Source organism: Haliotis asinina, chromosome 12 (assembly GCF_037392515.1).
Source record: "Haliotis asinina isolate JCU_RB_2024 chromosome 12, JCU_Hal_asi_v2, whole genome shotgun sequence".
In the NCBI taxonomy this organism is placed as follows: Eukaryota; Metazoa; Mollusca; class Gastropoda; order Lepetellida; family Haliotidae; genus Haliotis; species Haliotis asinina.
In genome coordinates this window covers 47,365,697-47,377,223 of record NC_090291.1, presented here as the reverse complement: position 1 = coordinate 47,377,223, position 11,527 = coordinate 47,365,697, and the positions used below count along the sequence as shown (strand labels likewise).

Genomic DNA, 11,527 nt, shown 5'->3' with positions numbered 1-11,527 from the left:
AGACATTTCCGATGACAGACAAATTTCCTATTAAAATGAATTATGAGCATATTTTCTTACATCATACCAAACCCAACAAAACTCAACCTCTGGCAACTATGTTTTTCAACATCATATTTAGGGGGACAAAGTTAGTTGAAAAAGGAATAAACGATTTTTTAAAGCTCTTATCATCATGCCTTTAAAGGGATGATGGTAATTATTTGTCTGTTTCGGTAACACCCTACATTCTGTAATATGTGAAAAGAAAACTTGATCTAATTGTTGAGGAAATTAGGTTAAGGTCATCAGTGACAGGGTCAGATATGACTTATCTCCCCTTGAACATACTTTCATACCTTTCAACATTTCGTCCCTGCTTTTTAATTGTTAGCAGTCACATAAAGACTGAAGAAATTTAGGAGCAGCATAATTCAATTAAGTCAAGAAGTCACATCCACAGTCAACATGCTTTTGGTCAGTTTAATATTTTACAGAACATGATGGTTGATATTAGCTTGACACCTCTTTAAACTGTTCCTATCAGTTCTTCCCGGCAATACTGTCGTGAATGGCATTACCAATGCAAATAACTTTGTCTACATTGCCTTTATCATCAGCAATCAGGCCTGTGGCAATGTTTCGAAGCTCTGAATTGTCTCCACCTTGAAATGGGTTGTGGGTCCTGAAATAGAGAAGGGTGGTCTGTATCCCATTAAAGTCTTGATGGATTCGTCCCACTTTCATTTCATGATGTTGTTCTGACCATGAAATTTTGGTGGTTTTCATCAAGGCTCTCAAGGAATACTGAGCTGTCACATGTGCTGACAACAGCCACTTGGTCCTTGCACCGTCCCTGTGAGTGATATTGATGATCCCCCCTTGTGTCTTTCCAGCCCTCATCAGAGATGGTTCTATGGCCATATCACTCGAAGTACCACTCCAGAAAAACTTGCTGTTACGATGGACTGTGAAAAGGCCATTTTTCAGAGGATGTTCAAGGCAGACATGGGTTTTTGAAATCCTGTAAATACAGCCGGCAATACAGTTGTTATGCCCTGTAGCCTCAAACCAGGGTAGCATATCTTGTGATACTTTAAGATGAGGTTGCCAGTTCCCTATGCGCTCTGCTCTGATGAACATACAGACAACTGACACAAAGTCAAGAAAGTTTAACCACAGCCTTGCAGTCCTTAACTCTTGCAATTATGCTTTGCACTTTGTAATCTGGATAATACATCTCTCATTGTGTTGCTGTTTATAACATCAGTGATTGTTTGCTCATGTTGCATAAGCTGCTCGTTCATGACTTCAAGCTCTGTGAACATCTGGTCCACCTCTGGGCTTCTTTGAATACCATTCTATAGTGTTTCATTCTGACTGTTTGAACAATCACAGTTGTCTCCAAATTCAGCTCCATGATCTTCTTCAGCAATATCTGCTTGATGCATCAATAGAAGTACATGCAAAGCAGAACTTGTGAGAACGGGATTATTCTCTTTTATTCTGTATGGCTTCGCATAAAGAGCTTGCTCTAAGGTGAGCATTGCACAACACTGTTTAGCTTTCTCTCTTTGTTTGTCAATGAAAACCATCGCATGTTTGGGGGATAAGAGGTATCATTGGATGATACAAAAGTGAAGAGTACAAACATTCACCATCTGTGATTTCTGCCATGAAACCTTGCCAGCTCAGTGATACTTGGAAACGACCATTTGACAGCATCCATAAAATGTCTAGCTTTATATACTCCTCCAAAATGGCAACTGGTTCAAGTTGCTGGAATGATATCTTGGACATGAAGTTTTTGTCTGATTGCCTGTAGGGTTGTACTATATCACCAAAATGACCAAAAGATGCAACTTCAGCAGAAGAGTTCTTCTTGCGCTGGACAATTATTGTTTGTTTTGAAGCAGGGGTTTGGCAAGCAATTATACCCATGACATGAGTTGAATTATGTCCAGTCACAGTGTCTTCGTTGTAATGAAAGTTTACAGACACCCATTTGCAAAATCCACCATCGTGGTCTGCTGCCTTGATTCCTGGTGGAAGATCCTCAACAGATTCAGTCACTACAGCTGATTTCTCGAAATTCATTACCTGGTCATAAGACAGTGAAACGCCAAGATTTGACAAAAAAAATTAAGCAGTACTCTGGATCTTGTTGTTTGGTGGATGAAAAGGCCTGTGGAGAGTATCAGAGGTGAAAGATACGGATTTGGAGCAGAAGCTTGCATTGATGCATTACAAAGAGAAATAACTTCCAGTCGTTGTTTTTCCCAGGCAGTTTCTGTGGTGACCTTTCGCATGTGCTCTTCCATCAACTTCCGAGGTCGGCGCTTCAGATGTTTGATGCTGTAAGGTTCCACATCTTCTGCAAGAAAATTGCTCTGCAAATCCTGTATGGTGAACTGACTGTTCTGTTGGAAGGATAACCAGCTGCAAAAAGAGGAAAAAGCTATACTGTTACCTGTGTCCTCATTTCTTGTATTAGTGTCACTTCTACCACGTCCTGACAAGAACTTCTGCAAACATGGTCTGTGATACTTGGCCTCCACAGCTCGTATGTCCCCCGATGTTCCGAACCTAGCTTTGACTTCTTTTGCTTTCTCATCAGATCACTGATTACAAACTTGTAACAGTGTACCTTGTAAGATGCTTGTTTTTCCAACACTATCAGCATATTCAATTCTGCTTACTGCAGAGGTGTAACAATGATAACGGCAACCTTTTAACAAAATCAATTTCTTCAGAAATTAAACAGTGAGTATCAAAGTCAAAATTTGTGCCTAGTGTTCGCAAAACCTTTTGGTTGTTTAACATGTGGAAGCTGACTGGGTGTTGGTAGCTTTAGCTTTGGAAATGTTCTTGTTTGCTGTGTAAGTCTTTCTGCAACTCTCATGGACAAAGTAGTCAGTATTCATGGAAATATGAGTGTGGATGTTATCTTCACGTTTCATGGATACTGCAATCAAAGATGATAGTCCCTTTGAAGACAGTTTGACATTAGCTCCATCAACACCACACAGGACACCTCTATGCTGAGCATCATCTGGAATTAAAAACAATTAGGTTGTTGACCTTGAACATAACATTTAACATCTCAGTGGCAAAGTAAATAAACTACTAATTAAGTAATAATTTTTTTCTCAACAAATATTTGTTACAAAATAACTATGCAATTTAAATTGATCATGATGCATTGCACTTGGATTTCAAAACATGATAAATATTGAAGTTCTTTCAAAAGAACTAAAAAAAATGGGGATAGCTTCCGTGTGCCGGGCTACCTGCCCGGACTAGGAAACATACGTTCATATAATTAAACCCCCCCCTACCCAAGGCTAAAGGACAACTGTCCATTGTGCAGTGCCTTTCTGTTACCAAATCACATCAGTAAAAGTTTACATATTAATTGTTTGATAATTAATTAAATGTAGTTAATACTTACTTTATACCATGTCAATTGAAGCCACTACAATTTCTTTACTAAACCATTCATGCAGTTAATCATGCATTATTATCAGACTGAAACTTTCATGCACCATTTTTGGATTTTTTTCATGTATTGTCATTTTATAAAATGAATATATAGTTATAAAAGTATTTACTGTGGTATAGTTATATTAGATATTAACATATATAGATCAACAATAAACAATATTGTACAGTTTTTCCCTATCAAATAGAATTTCAGTGAAGGACCACCTTAAGTTGTCATATATGAAATTAGTTGCTACGGTAATAGCATACCATCAACAGCTGTCTGCTAAAATACAAGTGTGGTATATCTGGGTCTACAATCCCTCAAAACATATTTACCAATGTTATAAATTATCTGTAGGGCAAGTAAAAGATGGGAAAAACAGATTTAACTTTTGTTTCATTCACAAATATAACACATGTAAATACCATTACAGTGCTATCTGCACTGTCAAAACATCAGCATTCAGAAAATCTGGCATCTTCCCTCTCTGCAATCATGCATATCCTGTGATGCTGGTCTCACCGGACCCGGCTAATATCTATACTGCTGTACAAGATCAGAATCAAATTCAAAATAAAGAATTTGAGGTGCAGTCATCAGCCAGCATTCCACCTTCATCATCACATGCATCAGCTACTAGTCCATCATTATTTTCACAGAGAGCACACAAGTTCTTTGAGGAGTGGAAAATCAATTCAGTGACCGCCAAACCGAAAAAAATGTACCACCATATCTTGGAGGAAACCTGCTGAAACAGAAAAATGTAAACATCATGAAATCAACATAAAAACAACACTCAGAAGAAAAAAATTGGTCCTCCAGTAAAGAAAAACAAACCTTCAATAGGTGTACCTAACACTTCTACTTCCAGTCCACAGCCCTGTCCATCGGAATTTCATGTAGATGATTCGGACCCCAGCAATTCTTCCCATGCATCTGATGATGAGCATGGCAATTGTTGTGATTGTGGTAAGAACACCCCTGCAGACATGAGGTCCTATCTTGTCATTGTGAAGTGGGCTCAGTGTGACAAGTGTCAGAACTGGACTCTTTTGTCATTTTGCACTGACATCACTTCTGTGAGGCGCCACAGTGAATTTCTCTGTCCACATTGGGAATAAATTCTCTAAATGACTGTGAAATTATTTTGATTGAACATTTGTGCATTCTACTTTGGGAGTCTGGTGGTTTCCCGGGATAATGTTCCCTTATGGACACAGTTTTGTTCAACTTGGATAGCAAGAAAATATCTCGACCGTTTTCACATTCAGGTGAGTAAAGAAATTTCATTTTTTCCCCCTATTTCACCTTGCGATCCGAGTTTTTAGTGTTTACAGCGATATGATGGAGTCATCTCCTTTGGTAAATATGAAACAGCTTCGTTCGTCTAATGGCTCTCGCTGAAACACTATCAAAGTTAAAATAATATTTTCTCCACAAATGTACTGATTAAATGTCATGTTAATCGGATTTCATGATGAAATAAGCCATATAATTTCCAAATTCTATTGATCTACGGATATGCTAAGTACCGCGATACAACGAGGTCGCAGGCTACTACACTCGAGGAATATAGCAAATACTTCAATAAGAATTGTTATATTAGTCAGTGCTTTTGAATTATGTGTACAATACTTACCAGAGCTGCTGTGTGTTGTTGATGGCATCCTCTTGAAACAATGTTTTTACACAAAAAATGCCCATGAGCTGGAGAGACCACCAGTGGGTGCCATGTTGTTTTGGTCACTACAGATACTATTCTGTTGACGACTACTTAATATGCAAAGAATGGCATTCAGCAATTTTGACTGGATAGCAAACTCAAATTTAACAACTTTCCCAGAGGTTGATTTTGGTTGTTTTGTTGGGTTTTTTTTTGTTTTTTTCGTTTTTGTTTTTTTTTCTGAAAGACATATGAACAAGAGAATGTATTTGGCACACGTATTTGTCTGTTTTCGAAAATGTCTAGGTCGACTTTAATTATGGGATTTTTCTACTGACCTAAATGTCAAATATCGATTTTCTTCTATGACGTCAAACGTCGACAGAGAGGTCATGCATGTATAAAGAGGGCATAACTCCGCTTTGCTTTTCATTTGGTCCATGTAACTCAGATCACATGCAGAGCATTTGCTGTGGATACGGACAGTATATTTTCCTTGTTTTGTTTACAGTGAACCAAACTATTCCAATACGAAGTTCCCCAATGTGATAAGATACCTTTTGGTAGTTTCACAGCTCGTAAGAAAAGATGCCGATGCCAATGCACTACTTCAGAAAGCAGGTAATAACGATTTGGATGGCTCTATCCGATACATAATTTAGTTCTTAGATTCCCATAGTCTACTGTTTGTGTAGATATATTTTGATTAAGTTTGCATCATTATTAACGGAGTAACAGCCACATTTTCAAATGTAATGAAACAACTGAAAATAATCCGACATTTTAGTTGACGTCATGGCATGATTTGTGCTCTTTGTGACGTCGGAAAAAGACGACACTGGTTTGCTGATTAGTATATATCTAATCCAATTTCCACTCAGCGTGCAGAAGGTCTCGGTTCTGTGTCAGAATTCAACACCTTTTAGACAAATCATAAAACGAATTGCTTTACCACTGAAACAGTGTCCTGAATATATCAACAATTACACGGTTTTACAACGAATCTTATTGTGACCAACACGCGCACCTGTCTGGCATTAATTTAGCGTAAATGAAAATTTCACAACACCTGAATATTCCTTAAATATTCATTTAGGAAATAGACTTTTCTTCTGATGATTATGTAATTATTTGGCTTCATATGTATGCAATGAAAGGTACAAAGAGATCGCTTTTTCAGTACAAAACTATTAGGATATGGACGTAATGTTTGTCCAGATTAAGAAATACCTGGTTTATATGTTTTAACAATTCTCGTATAAATGTTGCTTGAGTTCGATATTCTGCCATCAGATATGTTTTAATCTAATTTGAATTGACCATTATCTAAAAAAATGATAATGAATCATAATCCCTAGCGAGAAACATGGAGTCATCAGCGGTACTCTACAGTCAGAAGAAATGTTCCTACTGCCAGAGGGTCTTCTAACTCACGATTTTGTGGATAATTACCTGCAGTCAAGATCCAAGGCATCAGGAAAGAATCACGTGCACAAAGCATACAAGTATTTCCACAAGAAATAGTTGGGACAAAGGCAAAGTAAGTAAACAGCTGCTGGTAAACATATCGCGTGTATCACTACTTGTGAAACCTCCCGAACAGACTGTCATACCCCTCTTCATAATATATTCCGATCCAATCGAAAGAAAGCATATACTTTCCTTATTTAAATCCTATGTTGCATACATTAAAATATCCCTAACTGTATATTGTAGGCCGACCGGGATATAATATCAGGGTCGGTACAGTAGGTTTCTTCAGTTTGATAGAATTATACATATGTCAGAATGTATGTAAGATCAATACATTTAATTTATCATATGTTTGTAAGGAATGAACATAGAGTTGATCTTTTTAGAATTATGAATTTGTCATGCTTTTGGGGTGCTAATTTCAGTCACAAAAACATGTAAAGGGTGTAGAATATTAGCCCAGTGCTATGCTTCACAGAGAAATATAAGATATTCCTTATGGGTGAATGAAAAGTTGCATGTCTTGTCTGAAAGCGCTGACGTTGAGTACTGTTTATTCATTTACTGATTAAGAACTTTTTACTTTTTAAGTTATCTGTTTATTTTTTATCATGCCAAGATGTTTAACTTAAGGGAGCCTGTTCATGTTTGCCAACCTAAAATTCACATTATATATGATTGATATATTGATTGAACTCATTTAACAAATAGTGATCAACATGAACAATCTCATTTAAAACTTTGTTTGCTTGCATTTCAATTACATTTAATACTTTTTTCTTCTCTACCAGGGTTGGCTGAAAAGTTCTAAGCCTCACTGTGAAAAAAAGTTACAAAGTCCACGTTTGTAATTTATTTTTCTACATAGTCCCCTTCCAAGTTCACACACTTTTGCCAGCGATGCTGCAAGGCCCGAATCCCGGTCAGGAAGAAATCTTCTTCAGCTACCCTAAAAAAATCAGTCACAGCGGAAATGACGTCATCATTACTTGCAAAATGGCGACCGGCGAGTTCCTTTTTCATTTTGGGGAACAGGTGGAAGTCAGAAGGAGCCAAATCAGGTGAATAAGGAGGATGGTCAATGAGTTCAAAGCCACAATCGTGGATTGTTGACATGGCCACCACCGATTTGTGAACAGGCGCGTTGTCTTGGTGGAAGAGGACACCTTTAGCGATCATCCCTCATCATTTGGCTTTGATTGCTTCTCGCAACTGGTTCAGTAGATCAGCATAGTATCTGCCGTTGATAGTTTGACCTTTTTCAAGATAATCAATGAGCAGAATACCCCTGGAATCCCAAAAGACTGATGCCATCACCTTTCCAGCTGAAGGAACAGACTTGGCTTTCTTCGGAGCTGGTGAATCAGGATGCTTCCACTGTTTTGACTGTAGTTTTGTTTCTGGTTGAAAGTGATGTATCCAGGTCTCATCCATGGTTACAAATCGTGCCACAAAATCATCGGGATCTGCTTCAAAACGACGCAAATTGTCAAGGGACGTCTGGAACCTGACACGTTTCTGTTCTGCTGTCACGCTTAAATTCTGAGCCCACTTCATTACTGTGGAAAATGAAGGAGCATCATCCCCTAGAGTGGAGACCATGTCAGCATGTATCTGTGTTGGGGACATCCCTTTCTTTTGCAAGTACTTGATGACTGCCCTGTATTCAGTTTTGTCCATTTCTGATGATTTCAGAGGGTAGGTTTACCAAAAGAGCTGAGATATAGAGTTGAGATAAAACTATTAGTACGTTTGTAGTTCTTGTGTCTATGATTCACTAAATGATTGTCCTCGTTGGTGGCAAACACCTGTCGCTACCTGGTGGGGAAAACCCACTCAGGCTGAGAACTTTTCAGCCAACCCTCGTATGAAATGTATGATATATTTTTTAGAACTGGGTATATATCAGTGACATAGTTTGTCTTTGTTGGACATAACTGAGCAGACTACAGCAACATGTCTACAAATAAGTAAGGCACTATTAGAGTTCATATTCATTCATGCTGATTCCATGTTGACTTACTGAACAGTAGGTGTATTTAAATATTCTTTAAAAGCAGATACCTGAATAAAGACAATACTTCAGTTTATCATGAAGGATATACAGTCACATATATTTTGCAGAGTTTGATTCCCTGCAAATGATCTTCAGTGTAGATTAAATTGCAAATGAATAATAACTGCTTGTATGTACATTTTGTCTTTCATCATATTTGGTGAAGGTGACGCTGAGTTTTATTGGTGTGGCTGGTGGCTTTGTTGAAGATGCAAAATGTGACTGTCCCAAAGGTTAAGAGAAAAGCTGTAGCCATATTGGAGCTCTGCTGTATGACATTGGTCACTTGAAGAAACTGGGAAACAAGGTGATTCCAACAGATCCTGCGAAAACATCTCAGCCACAGACATGGCATAAACTAGAGGGGAGAAAATATCTGGAGTGGAAGTGCAAGATGTTGTTGCTGTTGGATATGTTGTGCACGTGCTTCCCATGAATTGTGTTTGCATGTGGTGAAAACATGAAATGATGCTGCACACACAAGATGAATGTCATTGTAACATTCCTCAGTGGGTTTTTGTTCAACCAGACTTCAAAGTTCAGGTTACCCTACTTTTTTTAAGAGTATATTTCAATATATTTGATATATTTATCTTTGGTATGGTATGATGTCAACATAGTTATTTTATCAATAGGGTTGAATATTCTATTATGTTATAATCTTCTTGTGTGAATGTTGAGCGAGTGAATGCTTGGTCTAAATCAATGTGTTATGATGCATGTTTTTATTTGCAATTTGAAACGATTTAACCCAGTGTTCAGTCATTTCATAGGTCTTTGGAAAAGTATTTTTGTGCATTAGAATCCATTGTTTATCTGGTTGCCACACATTTGACTATATGTGCGCTGTTTAGGGACTGGTGGCAGCTGCCCCAAACTATTCACATCCCATTAATTTGAATAGTAAGTGCTATTCTCTGTATATATTGTAAATAGTATCTTATTACCATTGGTATGATGTTTACCAGTAACTGAAATTCATATCGTTAGTACCACAAAGTGGCAATTAAATATTGTATTAAAAACATGTAATGTAATCTATAACAATAATCCATGTTCTATGCCTCGTGTATATTACACATGGATTGAGTTATCACCCTCGATAAATTATGTGTTTTCCAGACAATGATTTTATACCTCATTGACAAAGATATTCACGTGCAAATATGAATGTGTACTTGTATATGAAGGATGTATCATGTTTTATGATATTGTCTGATGTTACTGTTTTGTGTATTACATGGTGTCAATACAGCTCTGCTCATGACAGTCTGTGCAAATAAAACCTCACACCCACAGCTTGTGTTAGACGTCGTTTATTTCCATCTCTACCCAGTTACATAAATGTAGATGAAAAATCTGACATGTGAATTCAAAAACCTTTAACAACCAAAAACATACCAAATGGCAGGCATCATGTGAGACTTTCCTTTGTTTAGATCAAATCCTTAAATTTTTTAACACTTCACATTATTGTCAATATTGTCAAATCATAACAATTTGGAAAAAAAAGATGTTATTACCTATATTAGTTTGAAAACTTGCAGCCTTGCAGAATTTAGACTATCAACCAAGATTACTGACTTATAGGTAGAACTTTGGAATTTTGAAAACACTACGAGTGAAAAGTTATCGGAAATGGGACCATTTATGCTCACAGACCGTGTACTCTGCAGTAGTCCTAGCTTCTAACATTCTGAGCTAATGCATCCGAGTCATGTATTTAATTTACTAGTACAGATATATATATATATGTGCGGTGAATTTGGAATAATACCACAAATATATGCTGCTAAAATGAATTATTATTATTCAGCATATTCAGCACCTTGAAATGGGGACCCTCACCCCGACGAATGTTCACGAACCACTTTTTCCTTAAATGTTTGTCCTTTTGAAAGTGATGGAACCAAATCCTCGGGGTAACGGCTGTCAGACTGACATTTGTAAACGCAGCAGTGTTGAGCATTTTTCCCCACCTGTGTCCCGAGAGAACAATTTCAAACATCATAAATGTCAGGTGTTGACGTGCTTGCTCACTCAGCCTCGTTTTGGAGTGATGACCCAATAACCTGCATACATTTTGAGGAGAGCCAATTGTGTTTACTGTTGTTCAACCGACCTTCACCTCAAAGAAATTGTCTAATATGTGCAACAATGTTGACATGTGACATCACTACCGGTGACCGATTTCTTTCAAAATGGCGACTTCGCTGACAAAGGTCACAGGATTTTATGAGGACTCTTTCCTTGATTCAGGGATCTTTTGTTCATAAGTATGAGATGTAAGTAATCAGAATTATCCTGACTATCTGTGTATTGTTATATGTTTTTATCGTTTGCATAGTAAATGACGGAAACCAGAAATGTCGATAAGTACCGTTGTCATTCTGCGTGATTTTGCGTCAGTCATGGCGTCACGCTGCACTAAAGATTTGACAGTTTCTTAAGAATTATCAAATGATTGCATTGTATCTCTTTTAATTTGCTATTTCTTGCTACGATATTCTTCCCCCGAATATTCTAAGCGTATTCAGCCATTGTAAGCAATGATGACACGGCTGGATGCTGAAAAATGTCCGAAAATGCTACGCAGTGTAAAATCAGATTTTTTCTTTGTTTACATTTCAAACAAGTGCTGTATTTCGAACACACAGCGTTCGTTTTCATACCATGTATAATTCGTTTCGTTTTATCTGGACAGTTTGCATTGGTGACTGAGACCATTTGTAATTTGATTCTAATATGTATGGGGAATTAAGTGATGCCTTTGTCGTAGCTGACTATGAAATGTACACGATGTAATAAGCGCATCAATACCGGCCTTCACGAAACGTGATTTTGTAAACATTATCCAATATGGCGGAAA

General features: G+C 37.5%; 1 pseudogene; it reads right to left on the bottom strand.

Moving 5' to 3' along the window:
- Positions 1–522: 522 nt before the first annotated feature.
- On the bottom strand, positions 523–4,416 carry LOC137257537 (uncharacterized; annotated as a pseudogene).
- Between the last annotated feature and the right edge of the window lie 7,111 nt (positions 4,417–11,527).